Source organism: Cotesia glomerata, linkage group LG6 (assembly GCF_020080835.1).
Source record: "Cotesia glomerata isolate CgM1 linkage group LG6, MPM_Cglom_v2.3, whole genome shotgun sequence".
Classification (NCBI taxonomy): Eukaryota; Metazoa; Arthropoda; class Insecta; order Hymenoptera; family Braconidae; genus Cotesia; species Cotesia glomerata.
In genome coordinates, this window is record NC_058163.1 from 21,324,748 (window position 1) to 21,342,676 (window position 17,929).

General features: G+C 28.3%; 1 protein-coding gene across 1 annotated transcript in view; it reads right to left on the bottom strand.

The window, feature by feature from the left end:
- Nucleotides 1-17,929, bottom strand: part of LOC123267828 — a 278,164-nt gene that overhangs the window by 64,734 nt on the left and 195,501 nt on the right. The gene's annotated exons all lie outside the window — the stretch shown is intronic.

Genomic DNA, 17,929 nt, shown 5'->3' on the forward strand with positions numbered 1-17,929 from the left:
AAGACCGAGGAAGATACGTCCTGTCTTGGGACCCTGTCTCGTCGTTTATATCCTCTATTTTCTATACTCTTCTTTTGTCGAGCAACAACCCGCTATTTATAAAAATAAAACGAAACTCAGAAAAAAAGGTCTGAGTGAAAAACTGTAAAAAATAACTATTTTACCACAACTAAGTACTTATTCCGAGTAATAACGACGAAAATAGCTGAATATAGTTTTATTTGTAATATAAAGGAAAATCGATGGTTCGTATAAACACGCTTATGCTGTCTCTTCATTCTTTATCTCTCTGTCTCTCTCTCTCGCTTTTTATGTTATGGGTAAGCTTGACTTCATTATATTTTGAGCAGCTTCGCGGTCGACGAGTTGGCTTGCTTTTCCTTTGAACTTTGACGGCCTGACGGTTACCATTTGCTCCGGACATGCCTTTGAATTAGGTTTTGTAACCTAGGAGCGTCGTTATGGTTTTAACAACCAAAGAATTCATACAATATACATCATTCGACAGTTTACGTACGAGCTTTCGCTAAATTTTCCCTCTTTATCATTTTAAATCCCCGTCAAAATAGATTCTCAAGATTGCTTTTTGTCAACACGTCTTCTACGTCATTATCTTCTTTTTTGAGCGCACAAACGAGCTGTTTCTCTAATTTATGCAACGATTTTAGTGTCTTAATTGACAATTATTCTGTCTTTTTTTATTCAAAATAAACCACTTTGGTTTCAAAGTGGTTCGATTGGCACTTAGAATTAGTGAATATTCACTTATTCCAGTGAATTTTCACTAATTCATGTTTAGAGAGTAATATTCTGAGAAAAGGGTAAAATTTAATTCCCTACAAAAAAAATTCTTGTGAATTTTTTGTATCTTCAATATTTTAGCCAAAATTCAAATTTCAAACTTTTGAAAACTTGGTGTGATTTTTACGACTTCACTTTTGAACTTTAAGTCGAAATTCTTGCAAAAGGAAGAGATAAGAAAGAGGATAAAACTGATAAGAATCTATCTTGTAGAGACTTTTATTTTCTACATGCATAAAAACGATTTTTTTGAAATAATAAAAGACGGGATAATTGAAAAATATGTAGTGGTAACAAATGAGTGTAGTTATAGCAACAAATCCATTAGCTGCATTAACAAAATGTTTCAAGTTGTACTAACAAACTAATTGGTTAAATAACAAAATCAATTTGTTGCTCTAACAAAATCATTTTGTTGTAATAAAATGATTTTGTTTCTATTACAAAGTGATTTTGTTGCAATAACAAAACTAATTTGTTGCCAAAATATTTTCCAAATCACCTATAGCTGATTATAACATATTTTTAAATGTATTCTTATAAAATTTACTGTAACAAATTTATTGGTTATTCCAAAAAATTCTCATTGTTATTATTACAAATTATCTTTATTACTTCAACAAATTATCTTTGCTATTTTAATAGAATAATTTTGCTGTTTCAACAAAAAAATTTGTTACACCAACTAAAGTATTTTGTCGAATCAACTTAAAGATTTTGCTACACTGAAAAAAAAATTAATTTGATTCAAAAGAAAAATTATTGAACCAAGAATATAATTTTGAAGAGGGTAGTCATTTTGAATCTAGTAAAATTTCTTTAAGCCAAGAAAAATTTCCTTAAATCAAGAATTTTTCTACTCAAATCAAGAATATTAAGTTCTTCAAAATTATATACTTGATTCAAGAACATTTTTTCTTGTGTATCGTAACAAAACTGTTTTGTTGTTATAACATATCAATAACTTGTTGTAACTTAAATTTTGTTATTTTAACATATAATTTGTTATCTCTATGTAAAATTCATTTGTTACCACAACATATTTGAGATTATTTTAACAGAATTTTTTTCTGGGTATACAAAAAAGGTTTTTTTTTATAATTTTTTCGAATTTTCAATATTTAAGCCATAATAATAATTTTTAACTTTCAGAAACTATGGACACTTTCCAGGAGTCAATTTTTGAACTTAAAATTGAAATTTTAAATATTTAATATAAAAAAATTGGTAAAATTTTGATGAAATAAGAAACTAGATAAATTTTGATTGAAACCCCGAGTAATTCAAAGGCTAAGTGAGTGATAAGTACCGTATTATTCGCAGACAAAAACATATTTCAAAATAACAATGTAATGCCAGAAGAGAAAAATAAAAAAAGTGATTAAATATCAGCAGATGGAATTTTTTAATATTCGCACGTCCGAATATCCCGAGAAGGGTGTTCCCTCGTGCATGAGCCATGAGCCACTAAAACAAGCACGGCCAGAGTAAGGGTAAGGGTAAGGGTACATACACTACACGGGCGTACTCAATAGCGTTAATTGGTAGACAACGCGATACAGAAGATCATACATACCGATGTGCTGGGGTGCAGGGTGTAGGGAGATGAAATTAGAGCGAGATCGAGAACGTACATGTGTGGATATTTGTGTACAAGTGTACACAGTCCTCTACACTCCATACCTAGACGATGCCGGTATAACAGCCTCAGGGCGGCTCGTCTTCCGTGGGAAACAACAGTTCTGTTCCCTACTGCCTTCGGGCCCCGTATCCTGCACCCTCATTTTCATGATGGCCAACCCCAATCGGTACGATCGCCTCGGAACTCTCTACCACCCCCGCCTTAATGCTCTTCGATAACCGAAACCTAAAGGGGTTGCTACGCGATACGCCTGAGACAACGATCCTACCTGTACTCGGTAAATATTCTACGATACTTAAAAAAATATTGTATAAATTATTTTTTTAAGAATTCATTTTTTCTTTCGGGTTATAAATTATTAAAATTTTTTATTAAAAAAATTCTAACATTCATTTCGGAACAATAACAAATATAATTTTCTTGAATATTCAAAATTCTTGCTCAAGGATTGAAGATACAGTAAAATTGATAAGGACTTTTTTGAAAAGAATTTAATTCTCTATAAAAAAAGGTTTTTTATAATTTTTTTATATCTTCAGTATTTTAGTCAAAAGTAATACTTTAAACTTTTAACAATCACTAATAAGTTATATAAGGTAATTTTTGGACTTTAAGGGGACCCGGTGGTCTAGCGGCCTAAAATTTAAGCTATTTTATTTCTACACTGATAGAAGGGTTTCTTAGCATTTAAGAAGATTTCTTTGTATTTAAGAAATCATTTCTTAGCATTTAAGAAATATTTCTTAGTATTTAAGAAATATTTCTTTGTATTTAAGAAATATTTCTTAGTAGTTATATTTCTTAATATTTAATTAAGAAATATTTCTTTGTATTTAAGAAATATTTTTGAAATTCTAAGAAATGGTGTTTAAGAAATGATTTCTAAAATACAAAGAAATCTTTTTAAATACTAAGAAATCCTTCTATCAGTGTATATGAAGGTAATGACTAATGTTTTTAAATTTTTTTTACACTTATTCTATTACTTATTAACTACACAAAAATGAAAATTAAGACAAAAAAAATTTTTTTTTTTAATTAGAAAAATGGTGCTGAAGTTTATGAATAAAAAAAAAAATTATTTGACAAAATGGCACGTAGTTAAAAGTATTTTTTGAAAACGAGTTTCAGATTTGTACTTTTAACTATGCGCCATTTTGTCAAATATTTTTTTTTTTTTTTTTCATTCTAGTTCCAATGATAACTATACTTATACTAATTAAAAATTCTCCATTTTTTTTTATTTCAGATCAGAGGGAGAGATCAATCGACACGTACCAGTCAGGTCCATTTTTTTTTGGAGAGGGGAACTTCACCACCATTTTTTTAATTTAAAAAAAAATTTTTTTTTTGTTTTCATTTTCATTTTTGTGTAGTTGATAAGTAATAGAATAAGTGTAAAAAAAATTTGAAAGCATTAGTCATTACCTTCATATAGAAATAGAATTTTTAAAATAGTTTAAATTTTAGGTCGCTAGACCACTGGGCCCCCTTAAATTTAAATTTTGAAAAAAAGACGAAAGATGGGGCAAAATTGATAACTACTTTTTGGTAGGAGATAGAATCTTCTACATAAAAGGTTTCTTATAATTTTTTTTTGTTTTTTCAATATTTTAGCCGCATCTAGCATTTTAAACTTTTGAAAATTACCAGTAAGTTCTATAACTTTGTTTTTGAATTTGAAACTAAAATTTTAGAGAAAGAAAGCAAGATAAGGCAAAAGTAAAAAGGACCTTTTTGTAGGAAATTAAATTTTCTATAAAAAAGGTCTGATATGATTTTCTCATATTTTAAATTAAAAGTTAAACAGAAAAAATACATTTAATTAGATGTCACCAAAATTTTTTGCATAAAAAACTTGCTATGGTAGATATTTATAATTTATAATAAAAAAAAAAAAAAAAAAAAAAGAAACCCCGTAATGTCAGATTGGAAATTGTGGTGAAAAGTAAATTATTAGAAGGTAATATGCCCCAGGGGTGAAAATAAATAAAGCGAAGAGAAATATGTGTTTTAAATGCCTTGAACAAGATATAACACATACATGTTTGTATTTAAAAACTTTATAATAATAATAATTATTATTTGATATTGTTTTTAATATAACTCAGCAGGTTCCTATTAAGCTTTGTGTTATTAAATAATATAATATTTATAAAAATTAATATTTATATTTCTTCTTGTCGAAACACCAGAGGGTGACACAAAAACGGAAAACGAGATCGAAAAATATGTTACCGTGCGATACATTAGCGATAGCGATACATAAATGAAAATTAAAAATATATATACGTATATACATTCTATATTGTTTGTATATAAATGAAATTGTATATAACCCGGGGCGTTGCGATGCTGCAACTCCCAAATGGACGGACGTTCACATTTTTCCCACGTTTTGTATTTAGTTTTGTATATTTTTTTTTTTTTTTTATATTTTTTATTATTCATACACACGTATTATATTTATATTTTTCATATTGTTATTATTATAATTTTTCGCAGCGTTTTTTATCAACATTTCGTTTTTACCAGGGATGAATTTTAGCCGGAATAAACAAGCGCAAAATTGATGACACTCGTGTTGACAATTTTGACAATGTAAAAAAAAAAATAAATATTCTAAATAAATTCATCTAGTAAAACTTCATTTATATATATATCCGAACAAAAACAGTTTCACTGTAAAAAAATCGCGCCAAATCCACGTTCATAAGACTATTAAGAAAAAAAAATTTGTTTTTTTCTTTACAAAAATATATAAAATAAAAAAATTAAAAAATCCAAGTAACCGATATGATTGTTTATGATTTTCGGAAATTAAAAAAAATTTTGTTACAAATTTAAAAAATAAAAAAAAAAAATTGGAACGTATTTAGTGTGCGCGGTTGCAAAATATTTTACTTTTAATGAAATTCGTAAAATCTATTTACTAGGACTTTAAAAAAATTTAAATACACAATGACGCACACTAAGTACGTTCCAAAATTTTTTTCTTAATTTTTAAATTTATAACAAAATTTTTTTTAATTTCCGAAAATCATAAGTAATCATATCGGATACTTGGATTTTTTAATTTTTTTATTTTATATATTTTTGTAAAGAAAAAAACAAATTTTTTTTTCTTAATAGTCTTATGAACGTGGATTTGGCGCGATTTTTTTACAGTGAAACTGTTTTTGTTCGGATTTTAGTATTTTTTGTAATTATAATAAAAATTTACAATTGGTACCAACTTAAGTCTCGCGTTGGTTGCACTTTTTATAGCAAACTATCCCCTTGAAACTACAGTTTATGTAAAAATAATTCTAGCGCACCCTGGCGGGTGTAGATGCAAGCTGTGAAATATATTTTTTTAACTGTAGTTTCCCATATAATGAAGGATTACTATGCATTCTCGAATTATTTAATCTGTGGCAGATCACTTTGCCCATCGAAAAAAAGTCAGGATCGAAATTTTTGCGTTGCTATAGTTTGTGCTGATTAAATTTAATAATTTCAAGTAGATTAATTGTTATAAGTGAATATAATTAATTAATAACAGTCAAATAAAGTATGAATTACTGTTATAATATACAATTTAGGAAAAAAAAGTACCGTAGAATTAAATAAAATTTTGCAACCTCAAAATACCGTTCTGCTTACAGTAAACACAGTCAGTAGTCTGGCGCTCCGTTTACAGCAGATTTGAACGGAACCTGGCGCCAGATTCTATTGAATCTGTGGATATATATATATATATATATATATATATATATATATATATATATATATATATATATATATATATATATGGAAGTAATAAAAATAAAAGGTACAAATTTGGAAATGAGAAGGATAAATATTGTCATGTTTTACAGGGCATTAAGACGGATTTCGTAAATAAAAGGTATGAGCGAAAGTATAAGTATAAATCTTTGGACGCGAAATTGAGAGGAATGAGAATGGGGATGGGGGATGCGAATAAGGGAAGAATTTGGACCCTCGAATTTCCCTGGGAAGTCATTCTTCATTAAAAAGGCAGCTTGAACTTGTCGCAGTACGCCCAGTCTTGGCGCACTTTGAATATTAAACTCGAGAAAGAAAGGACCGTCGAAAGGGAAGACACCGAGGTACAGGGACATTAAATAGAATCATTCGATTTAAATTGAAATCTAAAAGACGAGGCTCTTAAATCTCAGCTATCTCTATCTGGTGCAGTGTAATTGATGTCATTGGTGATTATGCTGTTAATTTAGGGCGGGCTTTAATAGCTGGTTATTCTAATTTTTTTTTTATTCACAATATTGACTTTTTTTTGCTGACAAAATTTTTGGCATTTATTTGCGCAATAATTAAGAACAATATTTATAAATAATTTAAGAGTGGAAATAAATTTTTTATTGATGATTTTAATATAAAAAAATGTGTAATTGTTTGAATTAATTAAAAATTTATAATTAAAATAATATAATACTTCGAAAGAAAAATTTTTTTTTAGAAAGTTGAAATATTGATTAGGAAAAATTATTTAAAATTGATTTTTTAATTAATATATGAATGTTTTTTTTTTTCAAGATATTGATACATTATTTAAAAAAAAAATGACTTGTAAAATTAAGAAAAAAATTGAAGTATTAAAAACATTTAAAATTTTTGAGAATAAAAATTATTTTAAATTTTTTTTAACAAAAAAAATTCTTTTAATAAGAATAAATGAATTTATAATTGTTGTATCAGCAAGAGATTAAGTATAATCACTTTATTTCAGAGAGACCTCTCAATATCATCATTTACAACAAAAATTCATTTTTTCTGAAAATAATTATAAAAAAACATCACAAACAAATTAATTAATAGAAAAGCACAAAAAAATTGAAATTCAAGGATTCAGGATCAGGAACTTCGGAATTTTCTTAATCTAAAAATAAAAAACGCACATTGTTTCTTTAAATTAAAATTCAATAATTTATTCTAAAAATTTACACTAATTTTAGTTAAAATCAATCAATAATTTTATCAGCAAACTTAGATTTTAAAAATTTAATTACACGTGGTATGCAAACGCGGCAATTTATATTCTACCACGCGGTTTTCCGATAAAATAATTTCCAGTTAAATTTAGACGATTTACGGGAAAATAAATAGTTAATTAATTCAATAAAATACCGAGAATTGAATATTTGGTGGTACGAATTTAATTTTACTGAGGATTGATGGTGAAAAACGCGGATTAGGTTCAATAAATAAAAAGTACGTGGGACTATATAGTGGACACTACTTACTACGACGAAATGCGAGGAGATAATGGACAATATGGACGTCAACGCTGTGGGATATGAATTTACCGGTCTGGAGGGGAAGGAGGCTTCCTTATCCCCACTCCTGGGCCCAGGTTTGGGTTCAAGACAGTAACGAAGTCTGAGAGGGGCAAAATACCGACGGTGGATAGGTTTGACTAGTGTTATGAAGAAAAGAAGCGGGAAATTTTAATTTTTGCTTCCAAAATTTTAATAATAAATTATTTAAATAAATTCTAGTTTAAAAAAATAAACAATAAGGTTTAATATCAAACTAAATTACAAAATAAAAATTATTTTGGTGATTTAGAAAAGAAATTCTAAGTCAAATGTTTTTTTATTAAAACAACATCAAATTAATTTTTTTTCTAAATATATATCAAAGTTTTTACTAATTTATATATCAGAAAATATTTTTTTTAATTAGCTAACTGACTTAATAAAATTCTAAATATTTGTAAAAGTAAAATTATTTTTAAAAAAACATCTTGAAAAATATCCCACGCTTTTTTTTTACATTGATAGAAGGATTTATTAACTATTAGTAATTTGATTTATTTGAAGGCAATTATTTAATTTATTAAATTTTAATAAATATTTTTTAACATTCAATAAATATTTATTTGGGAGGAAAGTACATTTATTAATAGTTAATAAGTATTTCGTTGAGTGAATTTGTTTCGCTTGCAATGTCATATGATACGAAGATTGCTTATAAAAAAAAATCATCTTTTTAAATTATTTGCATTAATTATATATTATATGATTAATTATATATTACATTATAATAACGTTTATTGTAAAATACCGAATTCTATTTTTGCTTTTTATTTTAAATAAATATTTGTTAACAGTTAACAAATATTCATTAACCATTAATAATTATTTATTAATAGTTAATAAATTGTATTTAATAAATTACTTATTACTTAGTTTACTTTGTTAACTGTTAACAAATATTTATTAACATTTAATAAATCGTATTTAACAAATAATTTATTGACTGTCAATAAATATTTATTAAATCCTATGATGTTAAAAAATTATTTATTAACAGTTAATGAAGCTTATTAAATATAAACAAATCCATCTATCAGTGTATATAAAAATGATGGTTTACTATTAAAAATATTTTTTTATACTTTAACTACATTTTTCAAAACGTTTGGCATGATTTCTCAAGTTCTATTGAACCGATTTACTTGAAATTTGGTGTGAATCTTCTCAAATACATGTCTCTATCGTACTAACTATTATTATAATAAAATAAAAATTTTTACTATTTTAAAAAAATTCAGAAAGGTCCAAAAAAATTGAAAAAAATGTATCATTTTTTCGGACAGCCGTAATTTAGCTAAAAAATTTTTTTTCCACTTTTTATTAGTTAGTACGATAGCAGCATTTATATGAATTAATAATCTTTTTTATTTTTTTGTTTCAGAATATTAGAAAGCTTGCAATCGTGACAAGATTGGCGCGCCATTTTTTTTGTACCCCTCACTTCAACACCATATAGCTTTTTCGGTTTTGTATTTTTTGACTTTTTTTATTTTTTTTAGAATACCTCCTTAATTTATTTGAAAATTTAAAAAAAAAATAAAAATCTAAAAACTTTAGATTGTAATAATTTACGTAATAAAATAAAAAAAAATCAATTTTCAATAATTTAAAACTCAGTTAATAGCCTAAAAAAAAAAAAAAAAAAATAAAAAAATCCTTGATAGTAATGAAATGATAGTACGAATTTTGCCGTCTCGTATAGGTCTAATTAACCGCACAGTCGGACCATTAACAACCGAATTTACCAAACAATCGAATTACAGGGTGCGAGGGCGTGCAAGTTTACTGCTACGTAGTACGTACTACGTAGAGAGTAATACCCGCAGCGTTCCCGTGTGTATATACAAGTAAACGCGTACGCCTTCAATTTCGAAGGGTGTGTTATATTATGTGTACTGTGCTCCATACAGTGTGCAGTGTGCAGTGTGTGCTGGCACACGCCGGGTACGCAACCTATCGTTAGCAAACACGTACCGACTTAATGCTTCCACACATACATAATATATCATCCATTTATACATTAAACCCGTAGATGCTCCGCAATCATGCACTGCATACGTATATATCCAATCAAGTCTTTATTCATCCGCGAATTATTAAAATCAAAGTCACGTGTTTCCTTACATACACACATATGCATATGTGTGTACATACATTTGATCTACGCACTCTGTGTTGTATCACATCACACTATATCCAGTGCGACACTGTTATGTACCCTTTGCTTGGTCTGGTGTGACCGCAAAGTTCTTATTTATGCATCAATACGCCCCTTCACATACGTGTCACATGTGTTTCTTCCTATTCATTTTTTAGCTCTGCTAAATTAATAATGTTAATCTCATGTCAGGTCATACATTTAACTTAGGAAGTTAAATACAGAGGGAGTGTGACAGGCTGCAATTTTGGTATTTAAAAATTTTTTCTTTAACTAAAAAATCTCTTTTCTTAATTCAAATTTTTTAAAATTAATTGAAGTTGAATTAAGAAGTAACTTTATTAATTGAAAAATAATTTATTTTAAAATTAAGCCAAAAGATAATTTTATTGAACGGTACACAGAAAAAAAAATTAACTTGATTCAAGAGAAAAATTCTTGAACCAAGAATATAATTTTGAAGAGGGTAATTGTCTTGAATCAAGACGAAAAATTCTTGAATAAAGTGAAATTTTCTTAAATCAAGAATTTTTCTACTCAAACCAAGAATATTGAGCTCTTCAAAAATATAAACTTGATTCAAGAAAATTTTTTTTTCTGTGTACAGTTCATGGAAATTTAATAAATTATTCGTTAAATTAAGCTTGAGAAATATTTAATATCAAGAGAACAATTTTCTTTGATTAAGATATTTTTCATTTTTTTTGTGTACACAGAAAGAAAAATATCTTGACTGGAGAACAAAATTCTTGACTCAAGAAAATTTTCGGGTGCCTGAAAGAAGACCGAAGTTGTGTTGGCCGAAGTAAAAATTTTTCTTGAAATTACATTTTTTCTTAATTCAAATTATCATAAATACTTGATACAATAAATTTTTATATTTGATCAAGATTTTCAGATATTTTATTTTAGAGAATCAGCGCCACCTACTTCAGCTGAGAAAAAAATTTTCTCACCTTGAGAAAATTTTTCTCTTGAATATTTGATACCCGTTTTATATTATTTTAGCGTGCAATTATACATATTGAATGAAAAAAAATGATTCAATATTATTTGATCTTCCCATTTGACATGTTAATCATTAAAAATAATAATGAAAATTTACTTCTATCGAGATATTTGATTTTTTGGAGCAAGAGGCTGAATTTTCTCAAAACAAGATTTTCTTGACTTAAATAAATTTTCTTGGATCAAGATACGTATTTCTTAAAGCAAGAGAATTAATTTTGTTGGAATAAGTGAAATTTCTTGTGTCAAAAAAAAAATTTTTTTTCGCTCAAGAAAATAATTAGGAAGAAAAATATTTTCTTGGCTCAAGTGAACCTTTTTTTCTGTGTAGTTTAATGCAATTTTTATTTTTTATTTTTAATGAGACCCTTCGGAAATAAAATCATTTTTTAATGCAAAATAAAAATACTGCACTTCTCCATTAATTTTATACGGATAAATACCATGAATTTTTCCTCTGAACGGAAGCTCGAAAATTTCCCCTTAAAAGTTTTATTATTCTGTGAAAAAATCCAGGTTTTCCCGGGGATAATTACCCTAAACAATGCATCAGGTATCGATTAAGCTTCCCCGAAAAAAAAGTCAATAGTCATAAAGCATTTAAAAAGGTTTATTAAAATTGACGGTGAGTCACGAACGAAAAGTATGGAGATAAAATCGTTCTCTGGTGATCAGTGAGAAGTATTAAAAATAAAACAAACAATTTCTGTCCTTAGTAGTCAGTTATCGTAATCACAATCCTTGCATTACCCCCAAACCCGTAGATAAAATAGACACATACACATGCATAAAAAATATATAAATCGCAGTCTGTTCGGTGAATTGTCGTCATCAGGTCGCGACGTAGTCACGTGATCGTCGCCCATGTGAATTCGTAACGTCCTCTCGTGTATAATTAAATGTAATAACTGCCGCAGTTGGTCTCTATACACTCAACTCCATCTACATACTACATACTAGGTATTACGTATTACATAATACATAGTACATGAGCAAATGCGAACTAAAGTCACACACGAACTCCACAGCTCCCTTGGTTTCATTCTATCTTTATAAACATAATACACACTTTGACTATTTTACTTTTTTCGCCTGTGTCTCTTGTGAGCTAACAACAGAAAGACCCGATTTATGAGTATGAATGTCCTTAATCATCGGTACACAGAAAACCGGTCTTCATAATTCATCACTTTAATTGCAGAAAAAAATATTATAAAGCTATCTTCAATAATTTTCAATATAAAATTAAAAAAAAAATTTGAACATATTCAAAAGAAAAAAAAATTATTAATACAAATAGTTTTTAGTTACATGATCATATGTGATCATGTATGATCAGATATAATCACATATGTTTTACATAAAATTATTTATGGTTACATTTTTATAGATGTGCCATATATGATCATATGTGATGTCATATAAGAGCATATATGATCAGATATGATCATTTCTGTTCAAATATGAACCTATTTGACAATATTAGAATATATGTGATGTCATTCAAGGATATATGTGGTCACATATTCATATATGTGATCATATGTAACCATATGAAGACTATATGATCAGATATAGCCATATGTGATCACATATTTCAGTCAGATATTTCACATATGATCATATAATTGCATATGTGATACACAGAAAAAAAAGTTTACAAGCCAAGAAAATATTTTTGTTCCTAATTATTTTCTTGAGCGAAAAAAAAAATTGTTTTTGACACAAGAAATTTCACTTATTCCAACAAAATTAATTCTCTTGCTTTAAGAAATACGTATCTTGATCCAACAAAATTTATTTAAGTCAAGAATATCTTCTTGTTTTGAGAAAATTCAGCCTCTTGCTCCAAAAAATTTAGTTCTTGATAGAAGTAAATTTTCATGTCTTGAGAAAATTTCTCTCTTGCTTCAAAAAATTAAATATCTCGATAGAAGTAAATTTTCTTTGATATTTTTATTGACTAACATGTCAAATGGGAAGATCAAATAATATTGAATTATTTTTTTCATTCAATATGTATAATTGCACGCTAAAATAATATAAAATGGGTATCAAATATTCAAGAGAAAAATTTTCTCAAGGAGAAAAATTTTTTTCTCAACTGAAGTAGGTGGCGCTGCTTCCCTAAAGTATCTGAAAATCTTGATCAAATATAAAAATTTATTGTATCAAGTATTTATGATAATTTGAATTAAGAAAAAATTACTTCCACAAATATAGAATTTTAAAAAAAATTCTTGCTTCGGCCAACACAATTTTGGTCTTTCTTCAGGCACTCGAAAATTTTCTTGAGCCAAGAATTTTATTTTCTAGTCAAGAAATTTGTCTTTCTGTGTAGTTTACATAAAAATATATGATCACATACAGATAAATTTGTGATTTTGGAAGTATATATGAACCAATTTTGAAAATTTACCATATTTTAATCTTACACAGAAAGAAAGGTTCACTTGAGCCAAGAAAATATTTTTCTTCATAATTATTTACTTGGGCGAAAAAAAAATTTTTTTTTGACACAAGAAATTTCACTTATTCCAACAAATCAATTTCCTTGCTTCAAGAAATACGTTTCTTGATCCAAGACAATTTATTTAAGTCAAGAAAATTTTCTTGTTTTGAGAAAATTTCTCTCTTGCTCCAAAAAATTAAGTTCTTGACAGAAGTAAATTTTCTTGTCTTGAGAAAATTTTTCTCTTGCTCCAAAAAATTAAATATCTTGATAGTAAATTTTCATTAATATTTCTATTGACTAACATGTCAAATGGGAAGATCAAATAATATTGAATCATTTTTTTTCATTCAATATGTATAATTGTGCGCTAAAATAATCTAAAATGGGTATCAAATATTCAAGAGAAAAATTTTCTGAAGATGAGAAAATTTTTTTCTCAGCTGAAGTAGGTGGCGCTGCTTCCCTAAAGTATCTAAAAATCTTGATCAAATATAAAAATTTCTTGTATCAAGTATTTATGATAATTTGAATTAAGAAAAAATTACTTCCACCAAGAATAGAATTTCAAGAAAAATTTTTACTTCGGCCAAGACAACTTCGGTCTTCCTTCGGGCGACTGAAAATTTACTTGAGTCAAGAATTTTGTTGTCCAGTCAAGAAATCTTTCTTTCTGTGTATAAAAAATTTGTATTGTATAATTCCATAAAAAAATTTCGATAATCTGCGAGTTTCAAGGATTACAAAATAATAAATGCAACAAATTACCTGACAAGTAACAAATAAAAGAGAAATATATAAATTTATTGTTTATACAAACAATAAATATTAATATTTTTTTCCATAAAAGTAATTACACTAGCTGGTTATACGGAATAACTATATGGAAAAATTCATATATTTTCCACCCTCGAGGGCTGTATAATAAAAACAAAAAAAGAGTACTTTCTTCATAATTAAAATAAACGAGGATGAATATTTATAACGGTATGACATTTGATGGAGTGCATCATATATTCGCGGTCCAGTTGCTTTCAAGAGGAATAGAAGCCGAGTAGACTGAGTCCAGAGCTAGGAAGACCGTACAGGGGGTTGAGAAGGGGAAGGAAAGGAGAAGGGAGAGGGACAATCTGATGCCAACGTAATATATTCACCCTTTGAACCCTTTCAAGGCCGTATGCCCACGGTTGAATGACCATTTGTAGGACACACGCGTCACTCGCCCGTGTCTCATCAGCTAAAGAAGACAACGCCCGATACCGATACCGATCTGCGTATTATTCCGTTCAAACTGCTTCATGTTATGTGTAGAAAGTATAAATATATCGATAAATCCACACTCGAGTGAATCTGTGTGTATGTGGATGTGGATGTGGATTGGAACGGACGGACTGTGTGTGTCCTCTGTGACTGTCTGTCTGTCTGTCTGATCACCGGGCAATCCAAGGGCGTTAAACATGAGTCGCGTTACAGACGAGTGATTCGGATCCATTTGTACACCGGATTACACGATTGGATATGGATTTGTCAGGACGATCACAAATGTCGGATTAATCTTCTCTCAATAAGCTAATTGAGAGCTCTTATTATTATTTATACGTTTTGTTATTAATCCTATTACGCTCGATCTAATTGTATTACATTTATCGGCTGTTCGCTTGGCTACTAACTAAATACATTGTTATAAAATTGATACGAATTTTTTGTTTTAAATACTACTAGGTTTATTCCAATTCAGTAATTTGCATGCTTATAGAATTTCATATATAGAACCATGTTATCCGGTTTGATTTTATGTGTGATCAATGATCATATATGATCTCACATATATCATGTAGTCTCTGATAAAAACATATGGAGTCATATGTAACCTCTGATCTAGATATATATAATCACATATGACCATATATGTCACATAAGATCATATATGTACCTACATGAGGTCACATATGATCATATATATGATCACATATGATCATGTGGGTCTTCATCTGATCATACACTGACATAAGGATTTAATATATTATAAAAAAATATATTAATACGCTTTTTTGTAATTTTTTTAATCTAAAATTTTTATTTTTCCTAATTAAATTCGGTCATTTGTACACTGATGGAAAAATTTAGTACGGAGTACTAAACTGATTTAGTAGCAAAATTTTTATTTATTTGGGAGAAACAAATATTTTGTACCCATCAATATTATTTGTTACAGTTAAATAAACGATTTCTTTATTTAAACAAAGCCTTATTGCATGGAAATAAATATTTATTCCCACCAAATAATATTTAGTAACAGGTACTAAATATTTCTTTGGCAAGTATTGTCGGTAAATAGCTATACTTGAATTCCAATGTTTATGAGATACATAATCTATTCACTGACTTAGATTATTTTATTCAGCTCGATTTTGGGAAATTTATCAAACCTTTACAAACACACATACTCCTAATAAATGGCTTCTATTTATGTCTTTTCTCAGTGGAGTTTAGTTTACATTTTTCAATTTTTCTATTATTGATATGTTAAAAACTTGTTTAATTTTAAATTTTATAAATGTCTCAAACGAAAAATATAATTTAATAAGATTCTTTTCTTTATAATACCTTATATCATACTTAAAATTATTTATTTTAATTATTTTTATTTATTTTAAGTTAAAAAGTTAGGTAACACGCTAAAATTAGTTAAAAAATTAATTTCTTTGATATCAATTAACGATTTATTGAGTACTAATAAATCATTTCTTAAATATTACTAAATATTTGTTTGGTGGAACTAAATGAGCTTTAACAAATGATTTAGTACCTATTACTAAATATTTGATAATGAAAGGTTTGTTACTAAATCATTTAGTATCTGTTACTAAATCTTATTAAATAGAACTAAATCCTTCTATCAGTATATACTTCATATATGATCATTCATAGCATTATGGTCACATATATGATCATATCACATTTTTGGTCATATGTAACCTTATATGTACACATTTATAGTCAGAAATATTTCACATATGATAATTTACAGTAATATGGTTACATGTACGTTCATACATAATCATATGTGATATTCTGGATAGACGCATATGATTGATCATATATGATTATGGATAGAAATATAGTTGTATATGTGATCATATGTGATACCCTATATGATCTGTATACTTCTTGTGAGCTTCAAAATTATAAAAAAAATTATTAAAAATATATTTTTAAATACAATAAAAGTATTATAATCAAAGTCCTTAACTAATACAATCACCTTAATGGTAACAAAAGGTCGTATCCAATAAATACAATGATTATAGTAGCTCTTAAAATAAAAGTTCGAAGGATAATGAATGAAATAGCCGTTATTAATACTAAAAGTACTAAAATCTGAGTGTCCTTGGTCACTTAGAGGGGAGTAAGACCGAGAATTATTCGATGATAATCAGAAGCAGAAACCCTATAATTTTGAAAAGACAAAATTATATCTCCTAACTAATAATCGTAGACCAGAGATCGGAGATCGGATGGGGTCGGATAATCCTGTGGCCTAGAAACGAGACAATCTGAGTGGAGAAATGAAGGAAGCTTGCAAGCGAGATCAAAATACTTAGCTCCATCCACTCTTTTGATTCACGGTTCTTCTTCACTCGATGCTACATCCTCCCGTAAATTCATTCCGCAAAGCAGAGAAAGAGAGATAAAGTTTGTCTTACCCCCACAAACGTAGACGTAGACAACTCAGTCCACCCCTTTCCTTTCAGTGCTCGTTTTGCACGACGCAATTAAGGGGACTGGATCATCCAATTTGTTCATGAGACCGCAACAATGTTCCTTGATTGAAAAGAGAGTCAAATCCGTCCTCATCTCATCTCATTCTAATACTACAAACCTGCTTTCAAATTTTTTTTTTTTTTTTATACAAAAAGCTTCGAGCTTTTATTACTTCATTTTTCATTTCACGATTTCATTTAATGACAATGTTTATGATTATAATCACTGTCCGGAAGCGAACAAAACTATTCACTTAAACACAAACCAAAACTTCTGGCTAAAAGCTTCCATAAATTATATTGAGAATTGAGCATAGAGGGCGTTTAATCGCGGATGAATGCCGAATCAAGTTAGTTTTTCACGGTCTTCACTCACCTCCGCAATTGATTTACCAACACTTCTTTCTCTATTCCACTCTTCAATTGAATCAAGTCAACTTAATGCGCGACACGCGTAAGCAAGTAAGCAAGACTTACACCCTTTTGTCTTTGTTTAAAGCTCCCCCGGCCGCACGACGGCGAATGTTTTTAAAAGAGAAGAACAGACCTGAACTGGGAAAGAGTCTTCTGTTGAATGGTTCGACCCCTAACTCAGATCCCCATTTGAATTTAAAGTCCGTTGCGAATTTTTGAGTACTTCTTTTCTACTCTGGTCACTCAATGCTTTTTTATCCCGCACGTGCGGTGGTTTGTTAGCGGCATTTTTTGCATTAGCCCTTCTATGCTTGTCATCAATGTTTCAAATCAGTGGTACTTTTCTATGTC